Source organism: Lynx canadensis, chromosome D3 (assembly GCF_007474595.2).
Source record: "Lynx canadensis isolate LIC74 chromosome D3, mLynCan4.pri.v2, whole genome shotgun sequence".
Taxonomy (NCBI): domain Eukaryota; kingdom Metazoa; phylum Chordata; class Mammalia; order Carnivora; family Felidae; genus Lynx; species Lynx canadensis.
The window spans coordinates 84681309-84705331 of NC_044314.2; the positions used below are offsets into that span (position 1 = coordinate 84681309).

Consider the following 24023-nt stretch of genomic DNA (forward strand, 5'->3'; position numbering starts at 1 on the left):
TCTCTCAAAAATAAACATTAAAAAAAAAAAAAAAGAATGAATGAGATCCAGAGGAAGGGATATAAAGTTCTCATTCAGCTCCTGCTGGAGTCAGGAGGCCTTAGCTTCTCCGTCCAGGTTCCAAACCTGCCAGGTGGTCAGGAAAATAGCCACAGGGTAGAAGCTTAAAACCAACGATTCAATATTTTTGTACGTTGTGACATGATCACAGTAAGTCTGGTTATTATGTTGTATACCTGAAACTAATGTATATCAGATCTCAATTTTAGAAATAACAATTTAAAAATAAAAATGATAAATGACACTATGGCTGGCTTTCCACGTGCCCTGCTCTGTGCTAAACACTTTGCAAATCCATTCACTAATCCCCACTGAAGGGGGGGGGGGAGTCCTACAAATATGTCCATTTTTTTTTATTTATTTTTTTATTTAAAAAAATTTTTTTTTCAACGTTTATTTATTTTTGGGACAGAGAGAGACAGAGCATGAACGGGCGAGGGGCAGAGAGAGAGGGAGACACAGAATCGGAAACAGGCTCCAGGCTCTGAGCCATCAGCCCAGAGCCCGACGCGGGGCTCGAACTCACGGACCGCGAGATCGTGACCTGGCTGAAGTCGGACGCCCAACCGACTGCACCACCCAGGCGCCCCAAATATGTCCATTTTATAGATAAAAAAAAACCAAGGCAAGGGAAGAATAGCTTGCCCAGAGTCACACAGCCTGTGAGGCACAGAGCTGGGATCAGAACCTGGCTGGCTGTGCTAGCGAGTGATGCTGCTTGATACAGGAGTGACACTGCTCACTGTCCCCTGCACCCTCAACCTGGGCTGGTTGCCCCTGGAGGGTCGAGAGGCCACCTCATTCCTGCTCACCCTGCCAGGGCCTGGTCACAGAAATATTACTTGTATGAATGAACTCCCGGGATTGAGGGGGGCTTCTGTTTGATAGTCATGCTCTCGGAGCTATGCTCCTGACCCACATGGACAAACAGAAAGGGCTGTGGGGCTCTGAGAAACTCACCAAGATGCACCCCCCACTATCCAGGGGACCTCTCGTGGTGGAGCTAGCAACCAAACCCTGGTTCTCATCCTGCCTCTACCACTTTGCTGTGTGACACGGAAAGGGGGCTTGCCTCTCTGAGCCCATGTCCCCGTCTGTAAAATGGGTCAGGGTTCAGCTCTTGGCATTTACTAGGAGCATTCGGAGAATTGATGTCTGTGGGGTGCTGGGACTCAGTAAACAAGTGGCTGCTGCTGCTGTTGTTGTCAGCAGAGAGGAACAGCAGCGTCAGAGAATATCAGGCCTGCAGCCATGGAAGCCACAGGGGGAGCCCGGCCTTGAGGGCTGGGCCAGCAGGGAGCGTCATGGGAGCCTGAACAAAAGGCCTTCTCAGGGGAGAGGAGGCTCCAGGCAGGAGCTCTGGGCAGGAAATCACCAGTCAGAGCACTGAGCACTCAGCTGTGGCCCAAGTCTGGGAGGGGGGCACGCCTGGGAGGTTTCCTGGCTGGGCGGGCAGCCAGGCCGCAGGAAGGTGGTCCCCTCCTCGAGCCTCAGCCCAGGTGGTAGCCATTTATTGAACATTTACTATGTGCTAAGCAATTGATCAGATCACACCAACTGTGGGATCAGGGCCCGAAAAGCTCTTAGCAGAAAGCATTTATTAATCATCTGAATGTTCCTAGGAACCCCAGGCTTCGGCTGGAGGATGGGAACAGGGGTCTCTGGGGCATTTCTACGCCCCCTCCCCCACTAGAGCATCTGGAAGCCTGGGTGGCCAGAGGAATGAACAGATTCCACACACAGGGGCCTGCAAATCCACAGAGTCCCTCCCACCTGCTCAGCCTGGGCTTCTGGGGCAAGGAGTTCCCAGCTATGTGTGTGGAGGTGGGGCTCCAGGATTTCCCAAATCCCACAGTGGGGTGAGGGACGAGGGTGATGTTATGTGGGAGCAGGAAGGTCGAATCCTGGCGCCCCCTTCCCCCCAAGTCCCCAAAGCAAACACACAGAGATGGCTGTCTCCACACCCATCCTAGGGTGCCAGAGTAGTGTGGGGGCATGGGGGGGGGGCGCGGATCTGCTTCTCAGGACCCCCAGTTCAGGAAAACTGTCCACCAGAGTGCCTGCTAAGGGCAACCTGGTGAGGGCCTTAAAGCCTTAGCCGAAGCTTGGTGTCCCCTGTTCAAACACATATCCATCCTAAGAGACGCTCGAGCCTCTACCAAGTCAGTGAGAAACGAGGCGCTGAACAGCTGGGAATCCTGGCTCTAAGCAGGGAATCTGAGCTGTGGGGCCCACGCTAACCCGTGACCCCAGAGACTGAGGCTCATTAGCCTCTACTCCAGCCAATCACCCTGGGTAATAATGTAACCTGGGGAAGCTAAGATTTTCCGTGTAATTAGCAGGCCCAGGTGCGGGGAAGGCCTTCCTCCACCTGTGGGGACTTCACCTGCCAAGGCAGGGGGAGGATAGTTTAAATTGTGGTAAACAAAGTTAAAATGAGCCAGTCCAGAGCTTCCACCCTCCCCCAGCTCACAGATGTTTGGGCAGGAAGTCTCACACCTTCACAGGGGACACCTCCTCCAGGGAGGACTCCAGGTTGACTACAGGCCGCAGGGAGCATTTGTCCTTCCCATCTACAGCACCAACTTCTCCAACAGGCCAGACCCCCTGCCCAAGGAAGCCCAGAGAGGTGGGGGGGGGGGGGATTCCAACACACCCAGCCTGGCAGTCAGCCCGCTGCCCTTTCACACCATTCAGGCTGTCTAGACTGTGGAGAAGCTCCTGGGAAGTAGGGAGTGCAGGTTCTGAGGCCCTGGGGAGGCTGAGAGGTGGGTTCTGTCCTAAATCATCAGGCAGTCAGTGGAGGCCTGATGCACCCTCTCTGGGGTCACCTAGTGCCCGGGGACATTTATCAGGCTGGCACAGTCTGCCAGAACAGGAAATGTCCTCTGTCCCCATGCCAGGCCTGACACCCTGGCCACACCCCCCTCCCCCACACCCCACCCGGGCTTCAGGAGAAAACCAGGGACTATCCCCCCAAGAAGGGGCAGTACTCTCCAGCCCCACCCCCTCTCATCTAGCACATGACTTCCGTTAACTGCCCCTGAGTTGAGGACAGAAGGGTGAGAATCTGACGTGGGGAAAGCCTCTCAGGGAGCCCCATACCCTACAAGGGTGCTGCTTTGCAATATCAGGAGAGGCGAACCCCTCCCTTCGCTCCTCACCTTCTCTGGACCCGTCCTCCTATGAGAGGACACCAGAGTGCCAGCTCTCAAGGGCAGACTCATGCCAAAGGCCCTCTATTGTGACCACCTCCCCCCAGTCGTGTTTCCAGTCCCCCAGCCCCCCAAGGTTAGCACCTCATCAGGCACCCTGTGAGTCAGCTCCCGGTGAGCAGGGCATAGACTTCCTCCCTCCCAGGCCTCCCTGGAGACACATGGGGCAGTGGCAGCCTCCCCCCTACCCAACCGGGGTGGGGGCCCACATCCGGACAGGCCCCCAGGGGCTCCAGGCCTGGCTCCCGAGGAAGCCTGCAGCCCGGCCCCCCTTGCCGACCCCTGACAGGGTGGCGTGGGAGGAAAAATCTTCCAGCCATCTGCTCAGCTGCTGGGTTTCCGGTCGGGGCGGGGCTGGGGGGACACCAGGAGGACTTGCTCTCCTGGGGAAGTGTCCCTTGCCCCTGCTGAGGGGGAAGAATACCAGGTCGAGAAGCCCAGTGATGGTCAGTGGGACCCCGGAGCCCCGACTGAGGAATGCTGGTTGCCCAGGGGTCAGGGCCCAAGTAAGCGGGTGTCCAGCTGTAGCCTTGGGACCTGCCCAGTTTCCAAGGGACTGCAGGCCCCCGGAAGTCAGAGAGCTGGGGCACAGGGCTCCTGGGTCCAATTAGGCCTGACTCAGCGAGTGACCCCAGCTGAGTCACTTCCCCTGGGCAGCCTGCCCGCCTCAGTTTCCTCAGGGAGGGCGGGTAGCTGGGAACAGGGTCTGGCTGGGAACAAGAAACATGTATTACACCTCTGGGCTCCACGGCAGGCTTCTCGCATCTGCCAGATGGAAGCTACTTCCTGCCCTGCCCAGCCTAAGATGCTGAACACCCGGGGAGCCCCTTGAGACCATTTTCCCGGGAAACCTGGCAATTAAGTGCCAGCCCCCTCTGGGGCACTAACAGCAGTAGCTCACACTTATTGAGCACCGACTGCATGCCAGGCATTATGTGTACCACTTCTCAACACAATTCTCTTGTGCAGTCATTAGTACTCCCATGTCATAGAGAAGGATATTGGAGCTCAGAGAGGTTAAGGGACAAACCCAAGGGCACACAGCCATAGGCAATTATAGCCAACACAGTTCAAGCCCCTACACTATGCCAGGCTCATACACTCCAGGCTTACCCTGGAGAGGCCGGCACTCTTGGTCCCCATTGGGCAGATCAGGCCCAGAGAGGTCAGGGAACTTGCCCTAGGCCTCACAGCTGGAAGCTGGCAGATCCCAGATTTGGCTCCAAAGGCCATGCTGCTACCAGGGAGAGGTGGGAATCTAACAGGAGAGGCCTCTCATTTAATAATATTAATACCATCTACGATTATCAGGTGAGGCCCAGCACCGAGTGCCTTATGTGCCTCTCACCCCACCCCCCACCGCCAAAGTGGGCTGCCCTGGGACTGGGAGGTCCCTCCAAGTACCTCCATCCCTGCCCTTGGGGAGGCTCCATCCAGGAGGTGGAGGGTGTCCTGGGGTGGCACTGCTGGGCCCAGATATCCAAGGGCAAGCAAAGGTTGACCCGCTGTAGGGCCACCACTATATCTGGAGTGGTTCTACAGAATCTGATTTGCATTAGAAACTCCTATCTATCCGAGAAAGATCAGGTCTAGTCTTCACAAGAACGGGGGTCAGGAGGATCAGGAAGGAAAACAATCAGAGCTGACACCCACAACAAACAACAACAGTCTCATTCTTACTACTACTACGCCTGATCAAAATGTTCTAAACACTTTGTGAATTCACTCATACATGGTTCCAAAGACCCTAAGTATGAGGTACGATTATCACACCCACTTGGCAGATGAGGAAACTGAGGCTGGGACGGGGAAGCAAGACCTCATAGCCAAGAAGCCCCATCACCTCATCCTCGCCTGTGTCTTCAGATTCTTCTCCCAAAGACTCAGGAAACCCCAGAGCTGCACATGCCGGAGGTATTCAAGGCATGCTGATGAACAAGCATTTCCCAGCCAGTAACAATAACGCTAATGACGGTAGTGATGAAAAATCACCACCACCACCACCTGTAATTGAACCCTTTCCCTGCCAGGTAGCAGATGCTTTGCACACACTGGCTCATTCAATCCCTACCACAAACCTGTTATTATCCCATTTCACACTGTGTGTGTGTGTGGGGGGGGGGGGACTGAGGCTCACAGGTGTCACTTGCCCATGCCTTCAGCTGGATAGAAGCAGCGGGAGAATGGAACCTAAGCCTCCAGGACCTTTCTCTTCCACTGCTGAGTCCCTGAAGGTCCTCGGACCCTAGCAGCTGGTACTTCAGTCCAGCCCCTTCCCAGCTGACTGCCTCTGTGGCCCACAGGGACCACAGAAGTTCTAGGAATGTTCACCCTTTGGCTCAGAAGGATTTTCCCTCCCAGAGGAGGGTTGTGGGAAAAGGCTCAGAAAAAGTGAGCCTGTTAAAAACCCTTCCAACTTCCCAAGCGGGCCCTGGCCTCTCATCTGCTGACCCCAGCCTGCCCAGGCGGCCTCTGCCTGCTCTCCCCCCATTTGGGCTGGCTCTCCAGCCCCCGCAGGTCCCAGAGAGCCTCCGGAGCTGTTTCCGCTCTGGCAGCCAGGTCAGTGATGGGAAATCCAGACAGGACTTGCGCCCACAGCCCTGGAGACCCATGTGCCCATCGCCTGGCAGGGGCCCTACAGCTGGACCGTTAAATAGGGAGGCAAGATGGGCTGGCTGCCCTCGCTGAGCCTGGCAGCTGGTGGGTGTCAGGGGATGCTCATCTCCCAGGCGAGGGGGGTGTGGGTCAAGTCTCAGCCCCTCCTGCTCCCAAAGCTGGACCTTGGCCCTACAGACATCATCTTGCCAGGCCCTCTGCTCCGAAGCCCCCACCCGCAGCCCAATTTCACTTCCTCCCACTCAATCAGGCCTGGCCATGCCCCTCCCTGGAGGCCTCCAGCTGCAGGCAGTGACCTCCTCACCTACATCATCATGGCAGGGAATGGGGAAGAGAAACAGGAGAATGAGGAAATTAAAGAAGGAAAAAAAAAAAAAAAGCAGGACAGGCAGGCAAACCCCCCTCCCCAGTTCCTCAAATGCAGTCCCCATCATCCCAAAAGCCCCCATGGTCAGAGGGAGGGAAGGGAGGGGATTTCTGCACCAGGCATTAAAGGCCTCTGAAATTACCCTCCCAGGCATGCTGACCTATAAGACAAGGCCTCCTCTGCATCCTTTTTTTTTTTTTTTTTTTTTTTTTTATGGGAGGATTCACCTGAGCTCCAGGTCTGGGGTGTGAGGGCACCAGCTCAAAGAGACCTGAGCTGTGGGGCTCCCAACCCTGTGAAACTCCGGACTCAGTGGCTTGGGGGCACCTGGCCTGGGCCACCTCTGAGATGTGGGGACTGTGAAGGCGGGCTTCTAGCATCCAGAGATACCCTCTTAGCCACATGGCCCTGGGCTGGGAGAGTGGGGAGGGGCAGGGGCAGGTGGCCCCACTCCCAGAGGGCTCTTCCATCCTCATAGCCTTAGTTGACTACTTTCACTTTCAAGGTCCAAGCACTTGACCCTAGACCTCTCCTCCCCAGGCACATGTTGAGGGGGGACTGTTGCTCTCAACTGACCGGGCTACTTTAAGAGAAGGTAGACTGGGGGTATTAACCATACCCTCTCAGCGCCTTCCCACTGCCTCCCCTATTACATCCCCAACACGTGTGTGGGTGGGGGTGTCGGCGGGGAGAGTGTCGCAGGAGCTGGGGAAGGGTCACCCCTGAACACCCCATCCGGGTCAGGGGCAGGGCAGTATTTCAGGCTGTTGTGGGAATGCGCAGACACCGGGCAGAACCGGACAGGGGGCCTCCTCTTCCCCCATTAAAGCCCTCCCAGCCCCAGAGGAAGGAGCGCTGGGAAAGGCGGGCTTACCTGAGACAGAGGGGGTCCGGGCCCGGCCGGCCCATGGCGTCGCGCGCCCCCGGCCCCCCGAAATCCCGAGGGGGCGGGCGGGCCCCCGCCCCAGGAGCGTTCTCTCCCGCGCGCCGGCTCCTGGCTCGCGACTCGCTTGAGCGGGGCTCAGGCAGGAAACCCGGGCTCGGAAAATGGCCAGCGCCTCATCATTTCCGCCGCCAGCGCTTGACAGTTGCGGGAGGATGCGCCCCCGGGCCGCCACCGGAGAAACTTTGCTGTTGCTGCCGCCGCCGTCGCCACCACGGGCCGCGACAGTCCGGGCGGGCGGCCGGGCGGAGGCGGTGGCCCGAGCCCATGCCGCCCCGCGCCGTTATGTAAAGAGGAACCGGCTGTGCAAGCGGAGCCCGACGGGGGAGGGAGGCCAGGGTGGAGGCGGGGCCAGAGTGGGGCGGGGCTGCAGGAGACCACGCCCCCGCCCGCCCGAGAGCCAGATCGGCCGGAGGGAGACAGCCCCTGAGGGCGGGGTCGGACCTGGCCCCGCCCATCAATCCTCCTCCTCCGCCGCCGACCGTGTCCAGGGGTCTCAAACTCGAGCCTGGAAAGAGGCGGGGCCCTACCGAGCCACGCCCACACCTCGCACACCCGATTTCGCATCCCGAGGACTAAAGAAGGGAATGAACTACCGAGGGGCGGGGCAACCTTAGTCCCACCCACCTAGCTCCTGCAGACCCCCAGGTGCCTCAGCGCTGCGGGGGCGGGGCCAGATGGAGGAAAGGCGGGCCTGGGGGCGGGGCTGGGCAGAGTCTCTTGGCCTCGAAGGAGCGCGCCCCAGCGACTCCCTCCTGGGAGGCCTTATCTGCAAGCTCGGGATCGGTCCGTGCAATAGCGACCACGGCTTTCATCACCCCCGGGGGACGGATCCCAACCCCGCCCGGCCCCGACTATCCGCGACTCCGCTGAGCCGACCCGCCACGGCCCTAGTACCCCCACCCCATTCAGGTTCGGTCCCCACTCTCAGTTCTGCTCCTGCCACTGTTGGTGCCTGTGGAGACCGACCTCTTCTGGGCCACTACTATCGGGCCCCACCCCAGGAGTGCATCTTTCTCCAGGAAGTCCTCCCGGGCCGCTGGCACCCGTGCCCCCTGGGCTTCCCTGTCTGCTCTCCCCCGTGCTTTCATTTTCTCTACAGGCCTTATATGGGGTGAGGTTGACAGTGGGGTGCCCCCTAGTCTCAGGTGGAGCATACACTCAGCCAGCCCTTCCTCCAACACAGGGGAGGGAGGGAGGGAAGAGAGGAATGTCTGCTCTTCTCTCCCTCCCACGACAGGAAACAAGTCGATTAGGCCCCCAGCTTGCTGGAGCCTCATCACCCCTTCCCAGACAACATACTCCTCCAGTCCGCTGCCTCCCCCTCTTAGTAGCTTTGGGCAAATTACTTGACTTCTCCATACCTCAATTTTCTCATCTATGAAATGGAAATAATAAGAGTACCCACTCCACTGGGTTGCTGTGAGGGTTAAATGAGTCAGTGCATTAAAGCACTTACCGTTGGGCTTTGCCCAAGGGAAAACACTGCTACATGGGTGTTAATCAGGCTTGGGTTCTGCCCTTGGAGCTATAGAAAGGGGTTCCCCAGAAGATGGGGATTTCCAGACTACCCAGATGGGGATCAGGGTTGGTCTGCTGTAGGATACTTGAAGTCCCATAACTGTGAAGGAACGAGCAATGAACGTGCTTTCCACAAATACTTGTTAAAGCCTACAGTGTGCCAGGCATTGTTCTAGGTGCTGGAGACACAGCAGTAAACAAGACAGACACAAATATGCCTGCCCTCATGGAGCTGACACTCTGGTGAGGGGACATGGAGCATAAGTACGTAAATAAATGGGATAATGCATCGGGAGGAAGATAAAACAATTACAGGGTAGACAGTAGGAAGGGGCTTAGACTGGAGGCTTGGGGGAATACCTTTCTGAGAAACTAACATTTGAGCTGACACCACCCCTTTCCCCCATCCTATAGCAAGAAGCATCTGGGCATGATAAAGCTCTGGAAGGGCATTCCAGGCCAAAGGAACAGTGAGTGCAAAGGTCCTGAGGTAGGAAAAAGTTTGGGGCATTTGAGGAAAATCAAGAAGGCAGTGGTGATACCTACACTCTTAGATGGGAAGAGATGGAGTTGGAAAGTCAGGCCAATCACACAGAGACTTGAAGATCCTGGTGGCAAGTTTGGGAATTATCCTATGGGCAACGGGGAGCCATGGAGGGTTTTTGAGCAGAAAGATCTGTCGAGCTTTGGATTTGAGCTGGCAACCGATTAAAAAGTGTGCCAGTGACGTTCACGTAGCATCTGAGGATTTGGGACAAGGGGGGTGAGGTGTTATTAGGGAAGCCTAAACCAATCACTCCATAATAGTATCTCTATATATAGACACCTGGAGAGACTGAGGCCGAGAGAGAGCAGTTACTTGCCTGCAGTCACACAGCTGCCAGCTGGTGCACCAGGTACACAGCAGTTGTCAAATGGTTGCTGAAATCTGCCAGCCACAAGCACTTTCCCTCTCACTGCCCAGACGGCAGTTCTGCTGACTTAAATGGAGACTTGTGGTTCTTCCCCTTTTTAATCACAGTGCAAGCCTTCTCTCGTGCCAGATTTCTCAGAGGCCCAAAGTGGTTTCCCTTCTCGCTTAATTTCTTCTCTCCAGGCGTCCCCTCCAGAGTCCAGTTTATTATTTCAATGCTCTCCGCGACTGAGACTTCTCACTCGGTTCCTGTTTTTCCTTAGAAAGCCAAAGGGTTTACAACAAACACCACTTCTGTCGCCTTGCCCTAGATTTGAGCGCACCCCAGCTCTGAACTGTTGGCTGCACGTGGCTCCTCCCACTTCACAGGTCCCTGGGGCACAAAGTGAGACGTTTATCTGAATTCCCCGAATTCCCCGGAAGCCGGTGAGATGGTCTCGGCAAGCAGGTCCCACCGCCCCCCTTGCTCCCACGCTGACCGCGAGAGAGCCTACTGGCTGCCAAGTTCCGGGACCGGAGAATCTCCGCGTTAATAACAGTAATGAAACAGCAGCCACTGACAACATTAGTAAACACTTATTAATACCGTTAACAGTGATATTAACAACTGATAGTAATAACAATAACACAGCACAGAATTAACAATAACCAGCACAGAATTAATAATAATGGGAGCAGTAACAATAAAATGATAATATGAACAATAGGTAGTAGGTCTCATTAAAAATAATAATAGGGATTACCATGATAAGCCCTGAGTAAAATAAATAAATAATAATAATAATAATAATAGGGGGCCCCTGGTGTTTCAGTTGGTTGAGCGTCTTTTTTCTTTTTTTTTTTTAATTTTTTAAAACATTTATTTATTTTTAAGACACAGAGAGAGACAGAGCATGAGCTAGGAAGGGGCAGAGAGAGGGAGACAGAATCCCGGGCAGGCTCCAGGCTCTGAGCTGTCAGCACAGAGCCCCACACGGAGCTGGAGCTCACAAACTGCGAGATCATGACCTGAGCCGAAGTCGGACGACCAACCAACCCAGGCGTCCCTGAGTGTCTGACTCTTAATCATCTCAGGTCATGGGGCGCCTGGATGGCTGCGCCGGTTGAGCGTCCGACTTTGGCTCAGGTCATGAGTTCATGGTTCGTGAGTTCGAGCCCCGCGTCAGGCTCTGTGCTGACAGCTCAGAGCCCGGAGCCTGTTTCAGATTCTGTGTCTCCCTCTCTCTCTGATGCTCCCCCATTCATGCTCTGTCTCTCTCTGTCTCAAAAATAAATAAACGTTCAAAAAAAAATTAAAAAAAAAAACATCTCAGGTCATGGTCTCAGGGTTGTGCTGGGTGTGGGGCCTGCTGAAGTTTCTTTCTCTTTCCCCTGCTCACATTCCCTCTCTCAAACAAACAAACAAACAAACAAACAGTTACTATTAGCTATTATAGAATTAATAGTAAATATAAAATAACAATAGGATATTAGTAGTGACAACAAATATAATAACAGGTCTAGGATTAATAGTAACAATAGTAGCTAATGGTATCAGGATTAATAACAATAAATACAAACTAAAACTAGGACAGTAGTAAGATGAATAATAAATATGGGGGTGCCTGGCCGGATCAGTCAGAAAAGCCTGAGACTCCTGATCTCAGGGGTCGTGAGTTTGAGCCACACCCTGGGTATAGAGATTACTAAAAAAAAAAAAAATAAATTTCATTTTATTTTTTATTTTTTAAAATTGATTTATTTATTTTGAGAGAGAGAGAACACGCATGAGCAGGGGAGGGACATAGAGAAAGAGAAAGAGAGAGAATCCCAAACTCACGAACTGTGAGGTCATGACCTGAGCAGAATCAAGGGCGGACACTTCACTGAGGGAGCCACCCAGGCACCCTTAAACTTTATTTTTTTTTAAATGAAGATCAAAAGTCTTTTTTTTTTTTTTTAAGTTTATTTACTTATTTTGATAGAGGACTAAAGTGAGCATGAGCTGGGGAGGGGCAGTGAGAGAGGGAGAAGGAGAATCCCGAGCAGGCTCCATACTGTCCACGAGAAAGCCTGATTCGGGGCTTGATCTCAGGAACCATGAGATCACGACCTGAGCTGAAATCAAGAGTCAGACACGTGACCCACTGAGCCACCCAGGCACCCCATAAAAAATGTAATAACCAAGGTGGCATAATAATATAATTGTAGTTACAGTTGCAGGACTACTAACACTTCATAGTTATAGGATTAAAAATAACAAATAAAAAAATAACAATAGGCTAGAATAGGATTCACAGTAATAGATATAACAGTGTGATCATAATAGCTAATGATCTAGGATGAATGCTAATATGATTAACAGCTTTTGAGGCTTGCTTCCTGTCAGGCATCGCTCTATCCCAGTGCTGACAGGTGACGGCAACGTGCTACCTGCACTTGTCCCAGATGTTCATCACTAGCCACGTGAGGCTCTTGAGCATTTGAAATGTGGTGCCCGTCACGGAGGAACTGAATTTTGACTTTCTGTAAGGTTAACGAATTAACATTTAAACAGCCGCATGTGGGGGCGCCTGGGTGGCGCAGTCGGTTAAGCGTCCGACTTCAGCCAGGTCACGATCTCGCGGTCCGTGAGTTCGAGCCCCGCGTCGGGCTCTGGGCTGATGGCTCGGAGCCTGGAGCCTGTTTCCGATTCTGTGTCTCCCTCTCTCTCTGCCCCTCCCCCGTTCATGCTCTGTCTCTCTCTGTCCCAAAAATAAATAAACGTTGAAAAAAAAATTAAAAAAAAAAAAAAAAACAGCCGCATGTGGCCGGCCATCACTGTAGTGAATGACACAGCTCGGGACGTTCTGTGCACGTGTCAACTCATTTCACTCTTGTGAAACCCCTGGGCTAGGTCCTATTATTGTTGTTATTCTCTCCATTTTATTATGAGAAAACAGAGGCACTGAAAAGTTAAGTCATTAGCCCTGGTCAGAGTCTCCCCACTTTAGAGGCACCTGGGTGGCTTAGTCAGTCTCACGGTTTGTGAGATCGGGCTCTGTGCTGACGGTGTGGAGCCCTACTCAGGACTCTCTCTCCCTCTCTCTCTGTCCCTCCCCACCCTCAAAATAAACAAATTAACAGAAAAGAATTTCCCTACTTCAAAGACAGAACATCATTGTCTGAGGAGACCCCTAATTAAGAATGAAGGCTCTGGGGCGCCCGGGTGGCTCAGTCGGTTAAGCGTCCAACTTCGGCTCAGGTCATGATCTCGCGGTTTGTGGGTTCCAGCCCCGCGTCACGCTCTGTGCTGACAACTCGAAGCCTGGAGCCTGCTTCGGAGTCTGTCTCCCTCTCTCTGCCCCTCCCCCACTCACACTCTTGTCTCGCTCTCTCTCGAAAATAAACATTAAAAAAAAAGAACCAAGGCTCTGGACTCACCCAGACAGGTTTAGAATTCTGTGTTCTGCATCCTCTTAACTGGGTGATCCCTTGGACTCTCTGGGCGTCAGTTTCTTCATCTGTAGAATGGGGACGGTCACAGGGCTGACTTCATCGGGTTGTGGGGGAGAATTTGATGAGAAAACTTAGGGTAAGGGCATGGGAGTTTGGACCGCACTTGTGTATACCACATGCTCGACGGAGTGTTGATTGTAATCTGTGATTGGATATGAGTTGTACATCCCTCAAGGAGTGGTTGTGAAGAGTGGCGGCCACAGTGACCAGCTATGTAGGCATCAGACCCTTACACCCATTTTACAGATGAGGACACTGAGCTTGGGAGTAAAGACTGTCGCCTAAGCTCATCCAGCTAGTGAGTAGAGGCCTCGGCGTCTACATCCGTGAAATGTGCTTCTGCAGACCTGTCCTCTTCCTACTGGGAACAAAGTGTGGGCCACAGGTGGGGATGACGCCTGGGTGCCTGGTCTGCCCCCTCGCTGGGCAATGGCTGGTGCAGTGGACTAAATGTTTATATCCCCTCAAAACTCCCGTTGAAATCCTACCCCGCGAGGTGATGGTGTTAAGAGGTGGGGCCTTGGGGAGGCAAGCAGGTCATGAGAACAGAGCCTTCATGCATGGGATTATAAAAGGGACCCCAAAGAGATCCCTCTCTGATTTTGCCCTCAGGAGAGGTTACAGCCAGAAGGCACCACCCATGAGCCAGAAAGGGGACTTTCACCAGACGCTGAATCTGCCAGGGCCTTGATCTTGGGCTTCTCAGCCTCCAGAACTATAAGAAATACATTTCTGGTGCTTAGAAGCCACACAGCCCGGGGGCGCCTGGGTGACTTAGTTGGTTAAGCATCCGACTTCAGTTCAGGTCATGATCTCACGGTTTGTGGGTTCAAGCCCCACGTTGGGCTCTGTGCTGACAGCCTGGAGCCTGGAGCCCACTTCAGATTCTGTGTCTCCCTCTCTCTCTGCCCCTGCCCCGCCCCTCGTGCTCATGCTTGTCTCTGTGTCTCAAAGATAAATAAACACTGAAAAAAAAAAAGAGCCACACAGCCCATGCTATTATGTTATAGTAATCTGAATGGACTAAGACAGAAAACTGGTACTAAGAAGTGGAAAACCGCTTTAACAAACACCTAAAAGTGTAGAAACAGCTTCGGCTCGGGGTGATGTGGGTAGAGGCTGGGAGAGTCTGGGGGTGCCCTGAATAGACCATTAAGGGTGATTCTGTTGGAGACCTAGAAGAGGAGAGCTACAGAGGGCACCTAAGACGTTGGAAGAATGACCCCAGAGACCTTTTGAAGGTCACCAAGGGTCTGGGTGGCAGGAGGATTTCAAGGGAGGGGCTGCTGCTTCTGGCTCCCCCCCACCATCCACTGCCCCACTGTGGCTCCAGAAGGCCTCCAGTGGTGGGTGCTGTGCCCAGCAAATCTGTTGGGGTATGGCTGCCTCCACCCAGATTTTGGAGGAGCTGCCCATGCACAGCCCAGGCGGTGGGCCACCTCTGGCACGGGGCCACAGCAGAGAGCCCCCTCCAAGTCAACGCCCAGCAGAGTCCCAGGAGCAGGACCCCATCGTGACTCCAGGCTGTAGAGCCTCCTGTGTCCGATTCCAGAGATTCCCGCCCCGGAGGGCTGAAAGCACTCATGTGAGCAGTACAGAGCTTTAGGGGCCCAGCCCCGCCCAGCAAATCTTTGGGGGCCGGAGCACCACCTCAGTGTGTCAAGAAGGCAGGATCCCCCACCCCAGAGGGTCTGGAAGGAGGGACCACAGCCCTAGTGTGCCTGCACAGCAGGGCAGCTAGCCAAAAAGGATTATTTGGGAGCCTTAAGGCTTCAGACTTGCTGGGGTCCTGTCTCTCCTTTCCTTCCTGTTTCTCCCTTTTGGAATGGGAACGTCTGTCCCACCACGGTATTTTGGAAACACGTTGGCTTTCACAGCTAGAGAGGAATTTGAGTCTCACTCATAACTGATTTAGGTGAAACTTTGGACTTTAGACTTTCGAAATGATGCTAGAATGAGTTAAGATTTGGGGGCTACTGGGATGGAATAAATGCACTTTGCGTGCATAAAGGGTGTGAATTTGGGGCGGCCAGGGGCAGAACGCAATGGACTAAAGGTTTAAGCGCCCCCCCTCCTCTCCCCCAGTGGATAAGACAGCCGGGGCTGGAGTTTCCCAGGCCTGGGCTGTGTGACCTCTAGCAAGAGACTTCCATTTTCTGAGCCTCAGTGCCGCTAGTCTGTAAAATGGGTATAACAGTAGTTGGGCAAAGGGAAGGGAGATTGTGTGGGACACTGACTCCCTAGTAGATGTGCTCAGTGAATGCTCTACATGCTGACGGTTAGTCGGCAAATGACAGTTGGAACACACTGGGCTCCTCACTGTCCCTCAAACTCACCTTCATGCTCCCAGTTCAGAGCCTTTGCACGGGCTATTCCCTCTGCCCAGAAAACCCTTCCACAAGATCTTTCCTTTCCATCCCTCCCTTCATTCACTCCCCAGAGGTCCCCGACCACCAAACCGAACACAGATCCTCCCTGTGGCTGTCACTTTCCCTCTCTGTCTGGCCCCGCGTCTTTTTCTCCCACCTCGTCATGAGGACACTCAAGCAGCTTTATGAGAGGCCCACATAGCAAGAACTGAGGCCTCCTGCCAGCACCCTCCAGTCCTGGTCAGGCCTTCAGATGAGGGGAAGCCCAGCCCCTGTTTGGACTACAACCCCATTAAAGACCCTGAGCCAGAAGCACCTAGCTAAGCTGTTCCTAAATTTCTGACTGTATGAAATAGTGTATGTTTACCATTTCAGGCCACTACGTCGGGTAGTAACTTATTACATAGCAACAGTAAACTCAAGATGGCTTTGGGCGTGCCCAGCCAACCCTTTCTCCACCCATCAGGACCCAACTGAGGCTGGGAGATTCAGGAGACAGGGTCCTTGGCCAGAAAAGGATTATGTAGCTGGGCCCTTCTTCTTTCCGCCTGGGCAGTCCAAACTCTCTGGCGGGATCCCCGGGCCAAGGGGAGTCATCTGCCCAACGCAGGTGCCTGAGGCCACCCGTGCCTCTGCTTCCTTCCCTCCGCTTTGGTTCCCTTTTCTGCCCTCCCAGTGCCTTCGCCTCTCACATTGCCCCAAATTCTTGCCTAAGAAAAGGATGAACAGTTTTTACAATCTGGACTCCATTTCTGGAAGTGTGCACCACGCTGAGACCATCACAGGTAATCCTCCCCATTGTGAGCGGTTTGCTAGGAATTTCCCCATTTTTTCAGATGAGGAATCTGAGGCACAAGGCAGTGAAATGGTGTGCCCAAAGTCGCGCAACAAAGCGACTGAAGCAGGTGGTCTGCACTCAAGGCCTATCTGATGGCAGAACCCCGGCTCAACCTGCGTAACGATAATAATGGTAGTCCTAGCAGAATTAGACATTATTAGGGCATCATGTGTGGGCACTATTTTGAGGGCTTTCCATGGGTTCGCGATTTAATGTTCCTAACAGCTGTATAAAGGAAAGAATGTTGGTTTTTTGGGGTTTTTTTGACAGAGGAGGAAACAGGCAAGAGAGCTGTGAAGTAGCCTGTGCAAGTCACAAGGGCTGGTAAGTGGCCCCGCAGGCATTTGCAGTTAGGCTCCAGAATTCTGACCGTGGCTACGGTCGTCAGCCGCGGCCCTGAGCCCCGCGCCTACCCCCAGGGCCCCCACCTGGGCCGGCCTGGGAAGCTGCGAGCCGCCCCCTCTTCCGCCCAGGGAATCTGGTTTTGGAGGGGAAGTGACTCAGTGGCCTGAGGCCTCGCAGATAATTATTCACTTCCAATCCTGGTAATTAAAGGCCGTAATGGCTCTCCAGAGAATGCACAATCTAGTTACTCCCGCGGTCCCACCCCTGCCCGAGGATCAGCGTGGGGCGCTCGAGCTTCCGGGGCGCGAGCTCCGCGCCCTCGGCTGTGGCGGCCGACTTGCGCGGGGCTCTGGCGCCCCCCGGTGGCCGCTTTGGGGGTGATGGCGGGCTGGGGAGCGGCTTCCTGAGCAGCCTCGAGGACCCCAGTCTAGCAGGCCCAGTGCTGGGCCCCTCCTCCTGGGACGGGGCCAAGCCTTCCTGGAAGCCTCCCGGCATCCAAGTTTGATGCCTCCCGTTCGCTATTAAACGGCCACCAAGGTCGAGAACACGGATTGGGGACATGGTTTAATGGCTGGCTTCTTCAGTCCTGGGTCACCCTGGGCGAGTGACTTGGGTTCTCTGAGCCTGTGTCTTCAGCTGTAAAACATGAATAAGGGATGAACCTAGTTCACAGGATTGTAGTGAAAATTAAGCTAAAATAATTCATGTGAAAGTCCCTGCCACGTGGTAAGTGCTCAATAAATGCTGTTGTTGTCGTTGTTATTGTTGTTCTGAATTTCCAAGGCACAAATTTGATTATGTGCCATGTCTCGCCCCTGCTCTAAACCCTCCAAGGCTATTACCTTCTGACTAAAATTCAAAACCTCAGCCTGACACACCAAAGCCCCTTCACAGTCTCATCCTCAGCGATCTCCTCTCTCCACAATGTATCAAATGTCCTACGCTCTGGCTATGCTGTAACCAAACCAGACTTCTTTCTGTTCTTTGCTTCAATATTTCCAGAACTTTGCCCATGCTAGTCTTACTGCCTGACACTCCTTTTCCCTTTCCTCTGCTTGGCAACACCTTCCCTGAGGGTGTTGCCTCTTCTGGCCTCCTTTGGCGTCCTCTCTGTCAGACCTCTGAGGGATCGGGGGTTTGTCCCTTGTGGTGCAAATACTCATTCATCTGTGTGCATGCCCCCCAGACTCTGAGCTCTTGAAGGGTGAGGCTGATGGTTGGCTCACCTTTGAATCTCTGGCATGCAGCACAAATCCTGCACACGTTAGGTGCTTCAAAATATTGTGTTGAGACCAAAAGAAAAGTAGGGTCCTAAACCAGCATTGGTGGGTGGTGATTCCAAAGCACGCAGTTGTTACGGGAGCCTCGGTTCTGCCCCCATCGTGCTGGTCTGACCTCTCTACATCTCAGTTTCCTCCTCTGCGAAATGGGGATGAGGCTAGTACCTACCTCACAAAGTATTTGTGAAGACTAAATGAGACTCTGTGCGTAGAGCACGGAGCCCGGGACGCTCAGTGATGCTGATTACTGTTAGCTCCACCTGTTCTCAAGTCCTTCCTTTACGCCGAGGAGCAGGTGACTGAGAACAGTGTGACACTACCCTCCCACAGCTACACTAAAAGAGGCAGCAAACTGTTGCCAAAAGAATCGATGGCGGGTACTCAGACACTTGCATATGAACGTTCATAGTAGCGGTATCCACAGCAGGCAAAAGGTAGAAACCACCCAAACGTCCATCAGTGGATGAATGGACAAACAACATGTGATCTATCTTCAGCCATGAAAAGGAAGAACTGACATTCGATACGCCATGGGCGACTCTCAAAACGATATGCGGAGTGAGGGGCGCCTGGCTGGCACAGTCAAGATACCCTGCAACTCTTGATCTCAGGGTCGTGAATTTGAGCCCCACGTCGGGCGTGGAGATTACTTAGAACAAACAAAACAACAACAAAAACAATGTGCTGAGTGAAGGAAGCCAGACACAGACGGCCACATATTGTGAATTCCATTTATGTGAAATCTGCAGAAGAGGTAAATCTATAGAGACAGAAAACAGATCGGCGTTTGCTAGGGGTCGGGGGGGGGGTGGGCAGAGCGGGGAGTGACTGCTAACGAGTATGGGGTCTTGTTTCTGGGGGGATGAAAATGTTTTGGAACTAGATGGCTGTGGTGGTTGTACATTGTGAATGTGTTAAATGCCACTGAATTGTACTTTAAAATGATTGATTTTATGTTGTGTGAATTTCACCTCAATTTGTTTTAATGTTTATTCATTTTTGAGAGAGAGAGAGAGAGAGAGAGAGAGAGTGAGCATGAGTGGGGGAGGGCCAGAGAGAGAGGGAGACACAGAATCAGCTCTAGACTCTGAGCTGTCCACACAGAGCTTGACAAGGGGTTTGAACCCACGGACCACGAGATCATGACCCGAGCCAGTTGGCCACTTAACTGAGCCACCCAGGCGTTTCTTACCTCATTTTTTTTTTAATGTAAAAAAAAAAAAAAAAAAAGCGTTAGTTACAGGAGTGAGCTTTGGAGGGCTTTTGGAGATGTGTCTTCTCTATTCCTCTATTCTCCAAAGGTCAGTCTTAACCCCAAAACGGGCTCCTGGAGGCTGGGAAGTTGGTCTCCTCCCCCCAGGGTGGCAGAGGCTGGGGGTGTCCCAGAGGATCTGACATGAGTGTGGGCCACTCCTCATCTGCAGGCCAGCCGGGGTGGCTCTGAGACCCTAGTGACCATGCTTGTGGCCACGAGGCCTTGCCAGCATCAGGCGACTGAGCTGGCTTCAGGGTGAGCCAAAGGACCCGCGGGACAGTTGTCAAGCGGGAGCTTCCGGCTCATAGATGGCCACAGGGCAGGCAGGTCCTTCTGCAGCGTGAGACCCGGAGACACACAGAGAGGGGTAGAAAGTGGCTACCGGGGAGGGAGGAATGGAGCCACCGCGCAGGCATGAACTTGAGGGCAGAGGCTGCAGCGTCCTCTGAGGGCTCTCCGGGGCTGGGCTAGGGGGACCACCTTGGCCATGGCTTACTCCTGGGCCAAGAGCAGGACTCTGGGGTCAGCTGCCTGGGTACGCCTCTGGACTCTGCCACATATGCCGGCTGTGTGACCGTGGGCGAGTTACTTCACCTCTCTGAGGCAGCAGAAGCCACAGGGCCAAGGAGAGGAGGAGCAGAGAGGAGGAGAGGAGGGAGGGAAGTGTTCAGCAATACTCTTAGAAGAAGCAGAAGTAGGAAGCTAAGGGCGGAGGGGTGTGCAGAGAGCAGCTGGGTCCCAAGCTGGGCTCTCTTCGGCTTTGGGACGTTGCCCACGAGTGGAAGCCATCGGGGTGGTTGCCTGACTTGCCCTTGTTATGGTGGCAGCACCCGATTTTCCGAGCAGCCTCAGTTCGGGATGTCCCCTGGGGCTGACCTTCCTGTCCCGGCTCCAATGATCGGTTCAGGGACGGGCAGGTGAACCCACAGGGCCAGGGACAATCAATTCCAGGCTCAGGCAGAACAGTCCGATAAGAAAATGTCTTATACCACTCTAAAATTTTAGAGCTGGGAGGACATTGGCTCTGAGCTTCTGGAGAGCGATCTTGCCTCAGTGAATACACTCAGAGCAAAGCAAAACTCAGAGGCACAGAAACAGAGTCCTAACGATAATGTCTACATCTAGACCCGAAAAGCAGTTACTCTCAGACTTCTTCACCACGTGAGTCACTCAATTCTTCTTTGGCTGAAGCCTGTCTGTGTGCAGCTTTTGGCCACTTAGCAACTGAGGGACTCCTGCCAGAGAACACCAGTGGGTCCTCCCGGGAACCCTACCCCACAAAGGTTCCTCATGGGCCTCTCCCGCCTGAAACGGGAGACAAGGACGTGGTCTTGGGGTTGGAGGTGTGGAGTCCCGGGTGTCGGGCAGGCCACAAGAAGCTGGGGCTCCTCAGGGGCAGGAAAACACTCTACCCATTGGGCGGAGATCTCTTGAGCCCCTACTATGTGCCAGATACTGTTCCGGGTACTGGGGATACAATGGTGAGCACTACGAGACACTCTAGTCTGTTCTCAGGGTCACAAGTTCAAGTCCCAAGTTGGGTGTGGAGGCTACTTTTTTTTTTGAGCCTTCTTTTAACTAACTAACTAACTAACTAACTAACTAACGAGCAGGCGAAACTCAGAGGAGGTTTAAATCCTTGGGAGAAAGGATTCAGGAATTTGGGGGGTCAGCGGCCAGGAGAGGATTTGGGGAGGGAGGAAAGAGAGCCCCCATACGAGAGGGAGGGGATGAGGAGAGGAGTTGGCAATGCTATGGAGCGAACTGGCAAGACCTTCCAGGTCTCTATGCCTTCGGCAAAATTCGCTCCCCCTCTGGACCCAGCCTCAGCCCGGTGGTGCACATATACGGGAGGAGGGGCCCTTGGAGTCGGGGACTCCAGCCCTTCTTGTCACTCCCCTCCCCTCCCCCCACGTGCCCCCGGGTGCGCGGTGTGCCAGGCCAGTGTGCTGTGGCGAAGGACGGTTTCAGTTCCTTCTTGGGGCTGGCTGGTCCTGCCCACTGTTGGGGTGGGGCAGCCGCCGTGGAAAGAATCTGTGCCTCAGACCCCAGCTTGGAGCTCGGTCTTCCCCTGCTGGTGACGGAGCCAAGGAGGGGAGGCGAGATCTGGATACGAGATGGCAGGTCCCGTGGGCACCTTCACAGGAGGACCGGCTCAGGCCCTGAGTCAACCTAGCACCTACTATGTGCCCAATACTGTGCCAGGCGCTGCGAGCAAAGCAGACCAAACTCCCTGCCCTCGTGGACCCATCTTCTAACGGAGGTCGGGATAGTATCACAGGTTAGGCACAGAGTCATCAAACCCAAGTACGCTGCCTACAGTTGATTTCTCCTGTGTTTTTTTTTTTTCTCCTACTTCATGTGCCCCTTTGCCTCCTTATGAGTTCTTCCTCATCTCCTAGGCTTCTGAGAAAAACCCATGGGCCTCCTGATCTCATCTCTCCTCTCTTCTTGTTCTTTCTTCTCCAGCCACACTGGCCATTTTGATGTTTCTTGCCTCTGAGCTTTTGCATTTGCTGTTCCCTCTGCCAGGAATGCTTTTCCCTCTGGATATCTGCATGGCTTGTGACCTTATTTTCTTCAGGTTTTTACTGAAAAGCGCTTTCTCAGGGAGGTCTTCCTTGGCTCCTCCAAGCTAAAATGGCAAAATGTCATTCACAATTCCTATGTTCTGCCCTTTCCTTATTTTTTTCCTTGACTGCTAACTTCATCTAATGTATTGTATGAGTGTTGCTTCATTTTCTTCCCACTCTGATAAGGGAGGGCAGGAGCACTTGTCTATCTCTCTCTCTCTTTTTCTTTTCTATTTATTATTAAATTTTTTTAACATTTATTTGTTATTTTTGAGAGACAGAGACAGAGACAGAGTGTGAGCAGGGGAGGGACAGAGAGACAGAGAGAGACACAGAATCCAAAGCAGGCTCCAGGCTCTGAGCTGTCAGCACAGAGCCCGATGCGGGGCTTGAACCCACGAACCATGAGAACATGACCTGAGCCGAAGTCAGACCTTAACTGACTGACCCACCCAGACGTCCCCCTCTCTCTTTTTAAAAAACAATTTATTGACGTGAAATTCATATGGCACAAAATTGACCATTTTATTTATTTTTATTTGTTTTTTAAATATTTTATTTTTAAGTAATCTCTACACCCAACATGGGCTCAAACTTACAGCCCCAAGATCAAGAGTTGTGTGTTTTACCAACTGAGCCAGCCAGATGACCCAGAACTCCATTCCTTTTTAGGGCTGAGTAATATTCCATTTAATGGATGTACCATATTTTATTTACCCATCATCCATTTTTTAATGTTTACTTATTTCGTTATTTTTTAATTTTTAAAAAATGTTTTTATTTTTGAGAGCGAGAGAGACAGAGAGAGACAGAGCATGAGCAGGGGAGGGGCAGAGAGAGAGAGAGAGAGAGAGAGAGAGAGAGAGAGAGAAAGAGAATCTGAAGCAGGTTCCAGGCTTCAAGCTGTCAGCACAGAGCCTGCTGCGGGGCTTGAACTCATAAACTGTGAGATCATGACCTGAGCTGAAGTCAGATGCCCAACCAACTGAGCCACCCAGGTGTCCCATTAATGTTTATTTATTTGAGAGAGAGAGAGAGAGAGAGAGAGAGAGAGAGAGAGAGAGAGAAGGGTAGGGGCAGAGAGAGAGGGGGACAGAGGATCTGAAGCAGGCTCTGCACTGACAGCAGAGAGCCCAATGAGGGGCTCAAACTCATGAACTGTGAGATCGTGACCTGAGCTGAAGTTGGACACTTAACCCACTGAGTCATCCAGGCGCCCCTGCCCATTCACCCACTGATGGACACTTGGATTGCTTTCACCTTTTGGTTATTGGGAATATTGCCGCTATGAACTTGCATGTACATGTCCTTTTTTTAAATTAAATTTATTTTAATTTAATTTAATTATTTAATTAATTTTTTTAAATTTTATTTTTAAAGCTTATTTTTATTTATTTTGAGGGAGGGAGGGGCAGAGAAAGAAAGGGAGAGAGGGATTCCCAAGCAGGCTCCAAGCTGTCAGTACAGAGCCTGATGTGGGGCTCGATTTCACAAATTATGAGATAATGACCTGAGCTTAAATCAAGAGTTGGGTGCTTAATCGACCGAACCACCGAGGTGCCCCCTGTCTGTCTTTTTAACTTATATCCCTTGTGCCTGGGACACAGTCATGCTCGATAAATGTTGGAAAGAATGACTGGAGGAAACAAAGGCATTGGACTCAGTGGGGTGGGGTTGGGGTCACATGCCTGGAAGAGGCAATGGCTGAGGGAGGATGTGAGAGAGGGGCCTGGAAGTGAGCCACGTGTGCAGAGGCCCAGAGCATGGTGCATTGTGGGAGCAGAGGGAAGCCAGGTGGCTGAAGCTGAGGGAGTGGGGATAGGAAACCACGCATCTAAGCGCTGGGGGGGGTGGGGGGTGGGGGTGGGCAGAGACTAGGACGAGTAGGGCCTTGTCACTCACAGGAAGGTGGTGGACTTGCTCCTGAGTCAGTGGGGAGCCACGGAAAGGCTTTGAGCAGAAGGGTCCCATCACTTGGTGTGCCCTAAGTTTTCCTAGGATTCCCTCAGTGGAAAATGAATTCAGCAGGTTCAGGGGCTGGAGGGGCAGACGAGGGACTGAGAGAAGGCTACGGCAGTCATCCTGGTGAGAGCTGATGGTGGCCTGGGACGGGGAAGTGGTGGCAGAGATGGAGAAGTGACAGGCTCGGACATGGTTTGGAGGTAAAATCATCAGGACTGGTGATGGCAGCCATCCCAGTTCTGGTTCTCCAATTCCCCTTTCCAGACTTCTGAATCACGGCCCCTTCTCC

At 53.1% G+C, this 24023-nt stretch overlaps 1 protein-coding gene across 2 annotated transcripts in view; it reads right to left on the minus strand.

Moving 5' to 3' along the window:
- The window catches only part of SH2B3 (SH2B adaptor protein 3), a 38856-nt gene extending 31648 nt beyond the window's left edge, over positions 1-7208 (minus strand). For both annotated transcript variants that reach the window (XM_030336251.1, XM_030336250.1), the window contains exon 1: positions 7133-7208. The gene's annotated coding sequence lies outside the window, so the exon portion shown is untranslated. The remainder of the gene's footprint in view (positions 1-7132) is intronic.
- Positions 7209-24023: the final 16815 nt, after the last annotated feature.